Raw genomic sequence first — 17,214 nt, 5'->3', positions numbered from 1 at the left:
CTGTCCCTTTAGTGAACTAGCAGATAAGCCCTTTTCTAAACCCTCTTGTAGAAAAGACAATATCCTAGGAATCCTAACCTTACTCCATGAGTAACTCTTGGATTCACACCAATATAAATATTTACGCCATATCTTGTGGTAAATTTTTCTGGTAACAGGTTTCCGAGCCTGTATTAATGTATCAATAACCGAATCCGAAAACCCACGCTTTGATAGAATCAAGCGTTCAATTTCCAAGCAGTCAGCTTCAGAGAAATTAGGTTTGGATGGTTGAAAGGACCCTGAATTAGAAGGTCCTGCCTCAGGGGTAGAGACCATGGTGGGCAGGACGACATGTCCACTAGGTCTGCATACCAGGTCCTGCGTGGCCACGCAGGCGCTATCAGAATCACCGATGCTTTCTCCTGTTTGATCCTGGCAATCAGTCGAGGTAGCAACGGAAAAGGTGGAAACACATAAGCTATGTTGAAAACTTAAGGGGCTGTTAGAGCATCTACCAGCACCGCTCCCGGGTCCCTGGACCTGGATCCGTAACAAGGAAACTTGGCGTTCTGGCGAGATGCCATGAGATCCAGATCCGGTTTGCCCCAACGATGAATCAGTTGAGCAAATACCTCCGGGTGAAGTTCCCACTCCCCCGGATGAAAAGTCTGGCGACTTAGAAAATCCGCCTCCCAGTTCTCCACGCCTGGGATGTAGATCGCTGACAGGTGGCAAGAGTGAGACTCTGCCCAGCGAATTATCTTCGAGACTTCCAACATCGCTAGGGAACTCCTGGTTCCCCCTTGATGATTGATGTAAGCCACAGTCGTGATGTTGTCCGACTGAAATCTGATGAACCTCAGTGTTGCTAACTGAGGCCAAGCTAGAAGAGCATTGAATATTGCTCTTAATTCTAGAATGTTTATCGGGAGGAGTTTCTCCTCCTGAGTCCACGATCCCTGAGCCTTCAGGGAGTTCCAGACTGCTCCCCAGCCTAGTAGGCTGGCATCTGTTGTGACAATCGTCCAATCTGGTCTGCGAAAAGTCATTCCTTTGGACAGATGAACCCGTGACAACCACCAGAGAAGAGAATCTCTGGTCTCCTGGTCCAGATTTAGCAAAGGGGACAGATCTGAGTAATCCCCGTTCCATTGACTTAGCATGCATAGTTGCAGCGGTCTGAGATGTAGGCGCGCAAATGGCACTATGTCCATTGCCGTGACCATTAAGCCGATTACTTCCATGCACTGAGCAACTGAGAATCTTTGATAACCTGGACTCCGTCAGGTAAATCATCTCTACAGAATCTATAAGAGTCCCTAGAAAAGGGACCCTTGTGAGTGGTAACAGAGAACTCTTTTCCACGTTCACTTTCCACCCATGCGACCTCAGAAATGCTAGAACTATCTCTGTATGAGACTTTGCATTTTGAAAACTTGACGCTTGTATCAGAATGTCGTCTAGGTACGGAGCCACCGCTATGCCTTATGGTCTTAGTACCGCCAGAAGTGAGCCCAGAACCTTTGTAAAAATTCTCGGGGCCGTAGCTAACCCGAAGGGAAGCGCTACAAACTGGTAATGCCTGTCTAGAAAGGCAAACCTTAGGTACCGATAATGATCTTTGTGAATCGGTATGTGAAGGTAGGCATCCTTTAAGTCCACTGTGGTCATATATTGACCCTCTTGGATCATGGGTAGGATGGTCCGAATGGTTTCCATCTTGAACGATGGAACCCTTAGGAATTTGTTTAAGATTTTTAAGTCTAAGATTGGTCTGAAGGTTCCCTCTTTCTTGGGAACCACAAACAGATTTGAATAAAACCCTTGCCCCTGTTCCGTCCGCGGAACTGGGTGGATCACTCCCATCACTAAGAGGTCTTGTACACATTGTAGAAATGCCTTTTTCTTTACTAGGTTTGTTGATAACCTTGACAGATGAAACCTCCCTTGTGGAGGAGAAGTTTTGAAATCCAGAAGGTATCCCTGAGATATAATCTCCAACGTCCAGGGATCCTGTAATCTCTTGCCCAAGCCTGGGCGAAGAGAGAAAGTCTGCCCCCCACTAGATCAGTCTCCGGAAAGGGGGCCCTGTCTTCATGCTGTCTTAGGGGCGGAAGTAGGCTTTCTAGCCTGCTTGCCCTTGTTCCATGACTGGTTGCCTTTCCAACCCTGTCTGTAACGAGCAGTAGTTCCTTCCTGTTTTGGAGCGGAGGAAGTTGATGGTGCTCCTGCCTTGAAATTACGAAAGGCACGAAAATTAGACTGTTTGGCCTTTGATTTGGCTCTGTCCTGAGGAAGGGTGTGGCCCTTACCTCCAGTAATGTCAGCAATAATTTCCTTCAAGCCGGGCCCGAATAAGGTCTGCCCTTTGAAAGGAATGTTTAGTAGTTTAGACTTAGAAGTTACATCTGCTGACCAGGATTTAAGCCATAGCGCTCTGCGCGCCTGTATGGCGAATCCGGAATTCTTAGCCATAAGTTTGGTTAAATGCACTACGGCATCCGAAACAAACGCATTAGCCAGTTTAAGGGTTTTAATCTTGCTCAAAGACTCATCCAATGGTGCTGTGCGAATCGCCTCTTCCAGAGACTCAAACCAGAATGCCGCTGCAGCAGTGACAGGCGCAATGCATGCAAGAGGCTGTAATATAAAACCTTGAACAAACATTTTCTTAAGGTAACCCTCTAATTTTTTATCCATTGGATCTGAGAAAGCACAGCTATCCTCCACCGGGATAGTGGTACGCTTGGCAAGTAGAAACTGCTCCCTCCACCTTAGGGACCGTCTGCCATAAGTCTCGTGTGGTGGCGTCTATAGGGAACATTTTTCTAAATATCGGAGGAGGGGAAAAAGGCACACCGGGTCTATTCCACTCCTTGCTAATAATCTCTGTAAGCCTCTTTGGTATAGGAAAAACGTCAGTACACACCGGTACCGCGTAGTATTTATCCAGCCTACATAATTTCTCTGGGATTGCCACCGTGTCACAATCATTCAGAGCCGCTAACACCTCCCCTAGCAACACGCGGAGGTTCTCAAGCTTAAATTTAAAATTTGAAATTTCTGAATCTGGTCTCCCCGAATCAGAACCGTCACCCACAGAATGAAGCTCTCCGTCCTCATGTTCTGCAAATTGTGACGCAGTATCAGATATGGCTCTCGTGTCATCGGCGCGCTCTGTCCTTAACCCAGAGCTGTCGCGCTTGCCTCTTAACTCGGGCATATTGTATAATACTTCTTTCATAACATTAGCCATATCATGTAAAGTGATTTGTAAGGGCCTTGATGTACTTGGCGCCTCAATCTCACGCACCTCCCGAGCGGGAGACGAAGGTACTGACACGTGAGGAGAGTTAGACGGCATAACTGCCCCCTCGTTGTCTGGTGATAATTTCTTTATCGGTACAGATTGACTTTTATTCAAAGTAATATCAATACAATTGGTACACATATTTCTATTGGGCTCCACATCGGCTTTTAAACATAATGAACAAGCAGATTCCTCTGTATCAGACATGTTAAAACAGACTAGCAATGAAGCTAGCAAGCTTGGAAATTACTTTCAATAAGTTTACAAGCAATATAAAAAACGCAGCACTTTTAAAAAACACAGTTGAATAACAAAGAACTAATTTAGTTATAGTCAACAATTCTTTAAATGTATTAATTAGCAGAGGATTGCACCCATTAGCAAAAGGATGATTAACCCCTCAGTACCCAAAAAACGGATATCAAATTAATATTTAACGTTTTTATCACAGTCTAACACACTGTCACATGTCTGCTGTGACTGATTACCTCCCTCAAAAACGAGTTTTGAAGACCCCTGAGCTCTCTAGAGACATCCTGGATCAAGGAGGAAGAAGCAGGAAAACTGTGCTAGAATTTTAACTGCGCAACAAGGCGCTAAAAAAGGCCCCTCCCGCTCATTTACAACAGTGGGAGACCTGATATAACGGTTTCTATGCAGAAATATACGTTAGCCATGTGGAAAAAAGAGAAAAAATTCATGCCCAAAAGGATTTATCACCAAAGTACCTCACAAAATGAATAACATGCCAGTAAACGTTTTTTAATGTCATGCAAAGTTATCACTAAGCCTGCTACCAGTCGCTTCCACTGCAGATAAGGCTTAAGCATTATTTCAGTATTAACAGTATTTTCTCAGTCAAATTCTAGTCCCTAGAAAATAACTCTACTGTGCATACATTTATCAGCCTGATACCAGTCACTACTACTGCATTTAAGGCTGTACTTACATCATACGGGTAACAGCAGTGTTTTCTTAGTCAATTCCATTCCCAGAAAATATTGTACTGCACATACCTCATTTGCGGGGGACCCCGCATGCTATTCCCATGTTCTGAAGTTACCCCACTCCTCAGAATGTCGAGAACAGCCAGTGGATCTTAGTTACGCCTGCTAAGATCATAGAAAATGCCTTATGAACCTTATGAAATAGACCCCGTAGAAGGAGATCACTGCATTCAATAGGCAATACTCTCTTCACATCCCTCTGACATTCACTGCACGCTGAGAGGAAAACCGGGCTCCAACCTGCTGCGGAGCGCATATCAACGTAGAATCTAGCACAAACTTACTTCACCACCTCCACAGGAGGCAAAGTTTGTAAAACTGATTTGTGGGTGTGGTGAGGGGTGTATTTATAGGCATTTTAAGGTTTGGGAAACTTTGCCCCTCCTGGTAGGAATGTATATCCCATACGTCACTAGCTCATGGACTCTTGTTAATTACATGAAAGAAACAGCACACTCCGGTGCCATTTAAAATAACAAACTTTTGATTGAAGAATAATTAAGTAAAAACTCCAACTCCTCCCGCGACCTCCTTCTTTGTTGAGGGTTGCAAGAGAATGACTGGATATGACATGTGAGGGGAGGAGCTATATAGCAGCTCTGCTTGGGTGATCCTCTTGCAACTTCCTGTTGGGAAGGAGAATATATCCCATAAGTAATGGATGACCCGTGGACTGAACACACTTAACAAGAGAAATAATCATAGTAATAACATATTAAGAAGAAATTATCCCACGTTATTGAAAATCCTACATATGTCATCTCACTATCTTTCAATTATTGGTCAGATTGGGAAGAGGGAGTTTATCTTTCAGCCAGTAACAAGTACCCTAACTAGTCTAAAATTTATTGGCATCAGTTTAGCCAGGTTGCAATCATGTTAGCTTGTCACATACCTATTAATATGTTACGGCAAAGCTGCATAAGAGTAAAATACGTATTAAGGGCTAGCCCATACAAGTGTTATGCATCTTATCACATTACACATATTTACAAGAACGATGATGGTATATACCCAAAGGGAAAAAGAAGTGGCCATAGTAATATATGTGCAACTGATAGTGATACTCACTAAGTTGTTACCACAAAATCACATAGAGGTGCTGTTATACCTTAGATAGGTGCAACGTCTGTGTTGTCTAAATATGGTCCAAAGAATGTTATATGTATATATACATGAGTCAGAATCATATTAAAACATAAATTGACCCTAAGATGTCTCATAGATAACTTTCTATTTATTTTCGTTTAAATAAATTGATAATCCTCTGTAACCAGAAAATAGGTCCAGATATTGATATCCCAGGAGAGATGTTATAGTGGGTTAGGCATGTATCAGAAATGCCTATTAAGGATAGATATTTTCATCCTTTAGGATGGTTGGTTACTATAAGCACAGTTCTTATTAGTTAAGCTATTCCTTTATGATATAGTATGTAACTACACCTAATCATAAGAATGAACTATATACAATTTGTTCATTCATACCTTTTGGGAATCAGAGTATTAAGTTGGAAGATCCATTTACTCTCAGCTTTCAATAGTTCCTTCTGGAGATCCCCCCTTCTGATCCCCCCGGCAGACCTTCTGAAGGATCCAACATTTAAGATCGGGTTTACCCTGGTGTTTGTTCAGAAAATTTCTGGCTACAAACATCTGTTTTTTGTCTCCCTCTTTATCTTTCTACGCATTTTTGATGTTACAGATCCCTTATGCGAGTTTGTAACCCGCGTGTGGACATGCCAACATATCTTTTGGAGCAGGAACATTCAATACGGTAGATTATGTTCTTTACTCTACAGTTGTAGAAATCAATTATATATGTTTTCCAAATTGGAAATGTTTCAAGTTCTATTACATTTTTTTTTTTATATAAATTTCCTCTGGGACCATCTTTCCCTCATTGGTCTCCTACGGGATAGATAGCTGGAAACCAATTTGTCCCTTAAAGTTTTGGATCTCCGCCAGCTAACAACAATTTTAACCCCAATTATATCAGATATTTTCATCATCTGATATAATTGGGGATACAATTGCTGTGAGCTGGTGGAGATCCAAAACGCTAAGGGATAAATAGTATTTTTGTCATGATTTGAAAAAACGGATTTGAAGCAATTAACAGCTGATTGTGATGGTTGAGCATATTGAGAATGTGATTGGTATATTCCGGGCAAAATTAAATGATTGGCTGAGCCTATTTAAACTACAAAATCATCCCAAATAAATTGCCTTTGATAAAAGCAGGAAGCGAAACGTGCGTCAGCCGTTTTGTGACTTGATTAGGTCCTGGCCAGAGGCCTTTGGTATTGTATTGCAGTTATACTTGATTTGCTCTATATGTTTCACCCTATACTAGATGTTTTTGTAGTACCAGATTAGGACAGGAATACCCAGTGTTTTTAAATTGTGTAGGAGCAACACATAAGATTAGCAGGTCGCCAATCCTATTTTTTGTGGTTCTTCTTAGGGAGATATTATAGTAGACTATTCATTAGGGCTTTTTTTTGTTTCATGTTGCACTGCATAACGGGGATAATTACCTCCTTTGAACCTTTCTGGTATTAGGCCTTATATTTGACTGTATAGGTGTTCTCTGCGTGAATGGATACAATACTGTGAATTGGACCTTTCATGTCCCTGTATATTATTTTTCTCTTTTTAAGTGTTTTTAATGTGGTTTTAGATTTCTCTGTTTTTTTAATATTTTTTATTATAATAAATGTTTTAATTTTCCATTTTTTCCCCTCATATGGTTGTGAGGATTGATAACCCCTCTCTTTCTTTGTGTCACCTCTCTTCTGGACGAATCTAATTTTGTGTTCCTCCAGGGATGCTACTTTTTCTTTCCATTTTGTATTAAATTGACAATTTCTGCATCTAGCACCAACTGTTTGGAGGGCTTTCGTTAGCCGTCCCATTCAGGGTATTTATTGCACGGTATAAACTCCTTACTTATCTAACCTCCTGAAGAAAAGCCAAAATTCGAGGAACCTTTACTTTGTTCCAAGAGAAACCCTTTGAATCATACCAATGAAGGTATTTACGCCATACCTTATGGTAAATTCTGTGAGTAAACAGTTTATGAGCCTGAAGCATAGTATCTATGACTTTCTCAGAAAAGCCACGTCTAGCCAAAACTAGATGTTCAATCTCCAAGCAGTCAGCTTCAAAGAATCCAGATTTGGATGAAGGAAGGGACCTTGAAGCAGAAGGTCCTTCCTCTTAGGTAACCTCCTAGGTGGAAGAAATGACTTACCAGATCTGCGAACCAGATCCTGAGAGGCCATGCGTGGCAGGATCTTGGCGTTTTGGCGAGACGCCATCAGGTCCAACTCCTGAACCCCCCACCTGAGTTATTGTGAAAAACCTCTGGGTGGAGATCCCACTCTCCGGGAAGAAAAGACTGCCTGCTCGGAAAATCCGCCTCCCAGTTGTCACCACTGGTATATTGATGGCAGAGAGATGGCAATCGTGAGACTCCGCCCACTGGAGAATGCGAGTCACCTCCTTCATTGCCAAGGAACTCTGAGTTCCTCCCTGGTGGTTGATGTAAGCCACCAAAGAGATGTTGTCCGACTAGAATCTGATAAACCGGACCAAAGCTAGTTGAAGCCAAGCTGTAAAAGCATTGAAGCCCCAAACTGCTCCCCAGCCCAACAGGCTGGCGTTCGTGGTCACAATCACCCTGGAAGGCCTCAGGAAGCATGTGCCCTGAGACAGATGGTCCTGTGAAAGCAATTATAAGAGAGAGACTCTTGTTGGGGAGTCCAGATTTATCCTCTGCAAGAGATCTGAGTGGTCCCCATTCCATTGACTGAGCATGCAGAGGTCTCAGATGGAACCAAGCAAAAGGAATAATGTACATGTAGGCAACCATGAGACTAATCACCTCCATGCATTGAGCCACTGATGGACGAATAGCAGACTGCAGAAAAAGGCAACAATCATTACATTTGGATTTTCTGACGTCCGTCAGAAAAATCTTCATGGACAGGGATCATTCCTAAGAAACACATCCTTGTATCTGGTACAAGGGAACTCTTTCCCAGATTCACTTTTCACCTGTGGGAACGTAGAATAGACAACATCTCTGTATAAGATTTTGCTAGATGAAAAGATGGCGTTTGAACTAAGATGTCGTCCAGATAAGGCACCACAGCAATGCCCTGAGACCTGACCACTACCAGAAGTGCCCCCAGAACCTTTGTGAAAATTCTGGGAGCTGTAGCAAGGCCAAAAGGAAGGGCAACAAACTGGAAATGTTTGTCCAGAAAGGCAAACCTCAGATACTGGTGATGATCCCTGTGAATGGGAACATTAATATATGCGTCCTTCAGATCTAGGGTCGTCATGAACTGACCCTCTTGTACCAAAGGAAGAATGAAACGGATGGTGTCCATTTTGAAGGACGGAACCCTGAGGAATTGGTTGAGACACTTTAGGTCCAGTATGGGACGGAAAGTGTCCTTTTTGGGAACTATAAATAGATTTGAATAGAATCCTAGACCCTGTTCCTCTAGAGGAACTGGAACAATCACTCCCAGGGAAGATAGGTCCTTTATGCAGTTTAAGATGGCCTCTCTCTTTATCTGGTCCGTAGATAACCTTGACAGGTGGAATCTGCCCCTGGGAGGACAAGATTCTGTAACCATGGGACACTATGTCTATGGCCCAAGAATCTGGAACATCGTGTATCCAAGCCTGCCAAAAAAAATGAGAGTCTGCCCCCCACTTGATCCAATACAGGATCAGGGGCGGTCCCTTCATGCTGATTTAGAATCAGCAGAAGGCTTCTTGGTTTGCTTTTCTTTATTCCAAGGCTGATTGGACCTCCAAGAAGACTTGGATTGCTCTGACTTGGAAGAGGAGGAGGAAGACTTTTGTCCCTTAAAGTTATGAAAGAAACGAAAATTAGAACTCTGGTGACCCTTAGGCCTATTCTTTGTATCCTGAGGTAGGAAAGAGCTCTTTCCACCTGTAATTTCGGAAATTATTTCAGCCAGACCTGGACCAAAAGAAGGTTTTACCATTATAAGGCAAATATAAAAAGCTTGGACTTGGATGTGAGATCTGCAGACCAAGATTTTAACCACAGAGCGCTGTGAGCTAAAACAGCGAAACCGGAAATCTTAGCTCCCAGCCTAAGAACTTGCATGTTGGCATCACAAATTAAGGTATTGGCTAGCTTTAGAGCCTTGATCCTGTCTTGGATATCCCCCTATAGTAGTCTCTTCTAAGATTAGATTATATAAGTTATTGCACCAATAAGAGGCTGCCCCCGCAACTGCTAGCAATACTAGCAACAGGCTGCCACTGTAATCCTTGATGAATATACATTTTCTTCAAAAAAAGCCTCAAGCTTCTTATCCATGGGATCCTTGAAAGAACAACTATCTTCAATAGGAAGGAATAGTAGTTCTCTTGGCAAGAGTAGAGATAGCTCCCTCTACCCTGGGCACTGTGTGCCATGAGTCACAAATAGAGTCAGCAACAGGAAACATCTTTTTAAAAACAGGGGAAAAAGGAATCCCTGGTTTATCCCATTCCTGAGTTATGATATCTGCCATACAGTCTGGAACTGGAAACACTTCAACAGATGAAGGTTCATCATATACCCTGTTACGTTTACTAAACCTCTTTGGATTCTCTGCGACAGACAAGTCTGATTCGTCCAAAGTAGCAAGAACCTACTTTAAAAGTACTCTGAAGTGTTCTAACTTAAATCTGAAATTAATCTCCTCTGAATCTGCAGAATTGGTCACTACAGTATCAGAATCTGACAAATCTCCCTCAGAAGCCACTGAGGTACCATCCTCATCAGATAACGGAGATAAACTGACTAACGCAGCCTTAGCGGAGTTAGAACCCTTATTAACATTCATATTTTTAGATTTCCTTTTGCGCTTACCAGCAACTTTTGGAAAAGCTGATAAGGCTGCTGAAACAGCAGAAGTTATCTGTGCAGCGAAACCCCAGGAGGTTGTTGAGAGGAAAGCCGAGGCATTGCTAGGACAACATTGTCTTGAGAGACAGATGGCTCAGAGAGAAATATTACCTTTAAATAATAAAGTTTTATTTAGGCAAGAGGAGCAAAACTGCACAGGAGGAACAACATTATCCTCCAAGCAAAAACAGAATTTATGCTTACCTGATAAATTACTTTCTCTTACAGGTGTATTCAGTCCACGGATTCATCCTTACTTGTGGGATATTCTCAATCCCTACAGGAAGTGGCAAAGAGAGCACACAGCAAAGCGGTCCATATAGCTACCCTCAGGCTCCGCCCCCCCCAGTCATTCGACCGACGGTTAGGAGAAAAAGGAGAACCATAGGGTGCAGTGGTGACTGTAGTTATTGTAAATTAAATTTGAACCTGACTTAAATATCAGGGCGGGCCGTGGACTGAATACACCTGTAAGAGAAAGTAATTTATCAGGTAAGCATAAATTATGTTTTCTCTTACTTGGTGTATTCAGTCCACGGATTCATCCTTACTTGTGGGATACCAATACCAAAGCAATAGGACACGGATGAAGGGAGGGAACAAGTCAGGTAACCTAAACAGAAGGCACCACTGCTTGCAAAACCTCTCTCCAAAAAAGCCTCAGAAGAAGCAAAAGTATCGAATTTGTAAAATTTGGCAAATGTATGCAGCGAAGACCAAGTCGCTGCCTTAAAAATCTGTTCAACAGAAGCCTCGTTCTTGAAAGCCCATGTGGAAGCCACAGCTCTGGTGGAATGAGCTGTAATTCGTTCAGGAGGCTGCTGTCCAGCAGTCTCATAAGCCAATCGGATGATGCTTTTCAGCCAGAAGGAAAGAGAGGTAGCAGTCGCTTTCTGACCTCTCCTCTTACCAGAATAGACCACAAACAAGGATTATGTTTGTCTGAAATCCTTAGTTGCCTTTAAATAGAATTTTAAGGCACGAACCACGTCAAGATTGTGTAAAAGTCATTCCTTCCTAGAAACTGGATTAGGACAGAGAAGGAACAATGATTTCCTGGTTAATATTCTTATTAGAAACCACTTTTGGAAGAAAACCAGGTTTGGTACGCAAAACAACCTTATCTGCATGGAACACCAGACAGGGTGAATTACACTGCAAAGCAGACAATTCAGAAACTCTTCGGGCAGAAGAAATTGCTACTAAAAACAAAACTTTCCAAGATAATAACTTGATATCTATGGAATGCAAAGGTTCAAACGGAACCCCTTGAAGAACTGAAAGAACTAAATTTAGACTCCATGGAGGAGCCACAGGCTTGTAAACAGGCTTGATTCTAACTAAGGCCTGTGCAAACACCTGGACGTCTGGTACAGCTGCCAGACGCTTATGTAACAGGATAGACAGAGCAGATATCTGTCCCTTTAAGGAACTAGCTGACAGACCTTTCTCCAATCCTTCTTGGGGAAAAGACAATATCCTTGGAATCCTAACCTTACTCCACGAGTAACCCTTGGATTCACACCAACAAAGATATTTCCGCCATATCTAATGGTAAATTTTCCTGGTGACAGGCTTCCTGGCCTGTATCAGAGTGTCTATAACTGAATCAGAGAAACCACGCTTAGCTAGAATTAAGCGTTCAATCTCCAAGCAGTCAGTTGCAGAGAAACTAGATTTGGATGCTTGAAAGGACCTTGAATTAGAAGATCCTGCCTCGATGGCAGTTTCCATGGTGGGACCGATGACATGTCCACTAGGTCTGCATACCAAGTCCTGCGCGGCCACGCAGGCGCTATCAGAATTACCGAAGCCTTCTCCTGTTTGATTCTGGCTACTAGCCGAGGGAGAAGAGGAAACGGTGGAAAGACATAAGCTAGATTGAATGACCAAGGCACTGTTAATGCATCTATCAATGCCGCCTTGGGATCCCTGGATCTGGATCCGTAAAGGGGAAGTTTGGTGTTCTGACGGGACGCCATCAGATGCAATTCTGGAATGCCCCATAGCTGGGTCAGCTGAGCAAAAACCTCCGGGTGGAGTTCCCAATCCCCCGGATGGAAAGTCTGACGACTCAGAAAATACGCCTCCCAGTTGTCTACCCCTGGGATGTGAATTGCAGATAGATGGCAGGAGTGATCCTCCACCCATTTGATAATCTTGGATACTTCCTTCATCGCTAGGGAACTTTTTGTTCCTCCTTGATGATTGATGTACGCTACAGTCGTGATGTTGTCCGACTGAAATCTGATGAATTTGGCCTCTGCTAGTTGAGGCCACGCCTGGAGCGTATTGAATATCGCTCTCAGCTCCAAAATGTTCATCGGGAGAAGAGATTCTTCCCGAGACCATAGCCCCTGAGCCTTCAGGGAGTTCCAGACCGCACCCCAGCCTAACAGACTGGCATCAGTCGTGACAATGATCCACTCCGGTCTGCGGAAACTCATTCCCTGAGACAGGTGATCTTGAGACAACCACCAGAGAAGAGTCTCTGGTTTTCTGGTCCATTTGAATTTGAGGAGACAAATCTGCGTAATCTCCATTCCACTGTTTGAGCATGCACAGCTGCAGTGTTCTGAGATGGATTCGGGCAAAAGGGACTACGTCCATTGCCGCAACCATTAACCCAATTACTTCCATGCACTGAGCCACGGAAGGCCGAGGAATGGAATGAAGAACTCGGCAAGTATTCAAAAGTTTTGACTTCCTGACCTCTGTCAGAAAGATTTTCATTTCTACCGAGTCTATTAATGTTCCCAGAAAGGGAACCCTTGTGAGCGGGGACAGAGAACTCTTTTCTACGTTCACCTTCCACCCGTGAGACCTTAGAAAGGCCAGAACGATGTCCGTATGAGCCTTGGCTCTGTGAAAGGACGACGCCTGTATTAATATGTCATCTAGGTAAGGTGCTACTGCAATGCCCCGCAGTCTTAGTACCGCTAGAAGGGACCCTAGCACCTTTGTGAAAATTCTGGGAGCGGTGGCCAACCCGAAAGGAAGGGCCACGAACTGGTAATGTTTGTCCAGAAAGGCGAACCTTAGGAACTGATGGTGATCTTTGTGGATAGGAATATGTAGATACGCATCCTTTAGATCCACGGTAGTCATATATTGACCCTCCTGGATCATCGGCAAGATTGTCCGAATGGTTTCCATCTTGAAGGACGGAACTCTGAGGAATTTGTTTAGAATTTTTAGGTCCAGGATTGGCTGAAAGTTCCCTCCTTTTTGGGAACTACGAACAGGTTTGAGTAAAAGCCCAGTCCATTTTCTGCAATAGGAACTGGGTGTATCACTCCCATTTTTAGAAGATCTTCTACACAGCGTAAGAACGCCTGTTTCTTTATTTGGTCTGAAGACAAATGAGAAATGTGGAACCTTCCCCTTGGGGGAGAATCCTTGAATTCTAGAAGGTACCCCTGAGCAACTATTTCTAATGCCCAGGGATCTGGAACATCTCTTGCCCAAGCCTGAGCGGAGAGAAAGTCTGCCCCCTACTAGATCCGATCCCGGATCGGGGGCTACCCCTTCATGCTGGCTTGGCAGCAGGAACAGGCTTCTTGGCCTGTTTACCCTTATTCCAGCCCTGCAAGGGTTTCCAGGTTGCTTTGGGCTGGGAAGCGTTATCTTGCTTTGCGGCAGCAGAGGTTGTGGCAGGTCCGCTCCGGAAGTTGCGAAAGGAGCGAAAATTAGCCTTGTTTTTAGCCTTAAACGGCCTATCTTGTGGAAGGGCATGGCCCTTGCCCCCAGTGATATCTGAAATAATTTCTTTCAGCTCTGGGCCAAACAGGGTTTTCCCCTTGAAGGGAATATTTAACAGTTTCGTTTTGGACGACACATCGGCCGACCATGATTTGAGAAAAAAGCGTTCTGCGCGCCATGATGGCAAAACCTGAGTTTTTCGCCGCTAGCTTAGCTAATTGGAAAGCGGCATCAGTGATAAAAGAATTAGCCAGCTTTAGAGAATGAATTCTATCCATGATCTCATCTTATGAAGTGTCCCTCTGGAGCGACTCCTCCAGGGCTTCGAACCAAAAAGCCGCTGCAGTAGTTACCGGAATAATGCAGGCAATTGGTTGAAGAAGAACACCTTGCTGCACAAAAATTTTCTTCAGCAATCCTTCCAATTTTTTATCCATAGGATCTTTGAAAGCACAACTGTCCTCTATTGGTATAGTTGTACGCTTAGCAAGTGTTGAAACAGCCCCCTCTACCTTAGGGACCGTCTGCCACGCGTCCCGCCTGGGGTCGTTTATGGGGAATATTTTCTTAAAGATAGGTGGGGGAACAAAGGGTACACCTGGTCTCTCCCACTCCTTAGTCACAATATCCGCCACCCTCTTTGGGATCGGAAATGTCACAGTGTATACAGGGACCTCTAAAAACCTGTCCATTTTACACAATTTTTCAGGGACCACCATGGGGTCACAATCATCCAGCGTAGCTAAAACCTCCTTAAGCAGGACGCGGAGGTGTTCCAGCTTAAATTTAAACGCTAAGGAATCTGACTCTGCCCGCTAAGAAACTTTTCCTGTGTCAGAAATTTCTCCCTCAGACAGATCGTCCCTCACTGCTACTTCTGAGTTTTGTGAGGGTACTACAGATAAATTATCCAAAGCTTCAGATTGCTCATCCTCTGTATTTAAAACTGAGCTATCGTGCTTTTTTGGAAAAACTGGCAGTTTGGATAAAAATGCTGCAAGAGAATTATCCATTACTGCTGCTAATTGTTGTAAAGTAATAGGGGCCAATGCGCTAGAGGTACTAGGCATCGCTTGCGCGGGCGTAACTGGTGTAGACACATGGGGGGAGGAAGAAGGACTATCCTCATTACCCTCCGTTAAGGAATCATCTTGAGCTGCATTTTTAATTGTCACTGGATGATCTTTAAAATGCTTAGATGTTTTGGCACACTTTAAACATAAATGCAATGGGGGTACTGCCATGGCTTTTGAACATAAAGAACAAGGTCTATCTGAAGGCTCAGACATGTTTGACAGACTCAGACAACACTAAAATATTGAAAAAAATCACTTTTTGAAAAAACGTTACCGTCTCTTTAAATAATAAACAGCACACACTTTTTTACCAAATCATCAAAAAACATCTGATCTTAATGAAATTTTCACCACATGATCCTAATGCTTTGAAATGATTGCACACAAATTTTCAAATCAATTAACCCCTTATTGCCCAAACCGGAGCAAAATGAAGTAAACAAATGGTTTAACCCACTACAGTATGATGCCACAGTCTTTGCTGTGGCTTTACCTTCCTTTAGGGTTATTTGCAGAAGAAAAATAAGCCTCCCTTAAGTCCTCCTGTACTCTTAAGGCTCTACACGTGAAGCTGCATGAAGCTATCTTGCAAATCAACTGCGCAACTGAGGCGCGAAAATGAGGCCCCCTCCCTCTTCATTCCAGAGTTATGGGGCCTTCCTGAGTCAAATTAGGTGTCTTTCAATATGCCAGGCGTAATAAAAAAAAACAAAAGTGTTACCAACGTTTACAATGCTTGATAAATACCAGATTACCCTAATAAAGTAATTGATTTAGCCCATCACAGTGTCTGCCAGTATTTAAAGTGAAGGTAAAGTTTTTAGTTTATGGAGCCTGTATTCTATTATTGATCTACTATATACTATGATCGCAAATTTTTTTTTTTAATATTTGTATATATATATTAGTGTATTCTAAACACTTTATATTACTTTCTCGGCCGGTCTTCGCTCCTCCCTCCATTGATTTCCTGTTTTTTGACTATATTACGTACAGAGCGGTCCCACCCGCTCTGTATGTAATACAAAAAGCGCGTTCCCGATTTCCGGACCACTTGCGCATGCGCACCATTCACCGTTCATTCCATTTGCGCCTGCGTGACAGAAAAAATGTAAATAGAGACTACTTAGCCTTATGAATCCTTATCTCGCATGCGCTAAACTGGAACGAGCGTTGAGAATAAAAGAAAGGAAGTGAATGCAACGCATGCGCATAGAGAACAGTAATGCGGTGACGTAATATGGCGGCCGCCTAACGGCCAGTGTTTCAATTGGCTAGTAGAAAAAAACAGAATTTATGTTTACCTGATAAATTACTTTCTCCAACGGTGTGTCCGGTCCACGGCGTCATCCTTACTTGTGGGATATTCTCTTCCCCAACAGGAAATGGCAAAGAGCCCAGCAAAGCTGGTCACATGATCCCTCCTAGGCTCCGCCTACCCCAGTCATTCGACCGACGTTAAGGAGGAATATTTGCATAGGAGAAACCATATGGTACCGTGGTGACTGTAGTTAAAGAAAATAAATTATCAGACCTGATTAAAAAAACCAGGGCGGGCCGTGGACCGGACACACCGTTGGAGAAAGTAATTTATCAGGTAAACATAAATTCTGTTTTCTCCCACATAGGTGTGTCCGGTCCACGGCGTCATCCTTACTTGTGGGAACCAATACCAAAGCTTTAGGACACGGATGAAGGGAGGGAGCAAATCAGGTCACCTAAATGGAAGGCACCACGGCTTGCAAAACCTTTCTCCCAAAAATAGCCTCAGAAGAAGCAAAAGTATCAAACTTGTAAAATTTGGTAAAAGTGTGCAGTGAAGACCAAGTCGCTGCCCTACATATCTGATCAACAGAAGCCTCGTTCTTGAAGGCCCATGTGGAAGCCACAGCCCTAGTGGAATGAGCTGTGATTCTTTCGGGAGGCTGCCGTCCGGCAGTCTCATAAGCCAATCTGATGATGCTTTTAATCCAAAAAGAGAGAGAGGTAGAAGTTGCTTTTTGCCCTCTCCTTTTACCGGAATAAACAACAAACAAGGAAGATGTTTGTCTAAAATCCTTTGTAGCATCTAAATAGAATTTTAGAGCGCGAACAACATCCAAATTGTGCAACAAACGTTCCTTCTTTGAAACTGGTTTCGGACACAGAGAAGGTACGATAATCTCCTGGTTAATGTTTTTATTAGAAACAACTT

Source organism: Bombina bombina, chromosome 4 (genome assembly GCF_027579735.1).
Source record: "Bombina bombina isolate aBomBom1 chromosome 4, aBomBom1.pri, whole genome shotgun sequence".
NCBI lineage: Eukaryota > Metazoa > Chordata > Amphibia > Anura > Bombinatoridae > Bombina > Bombina bombina.
This window is presented reverse-complemented; position numbering follows the sequence as displayed.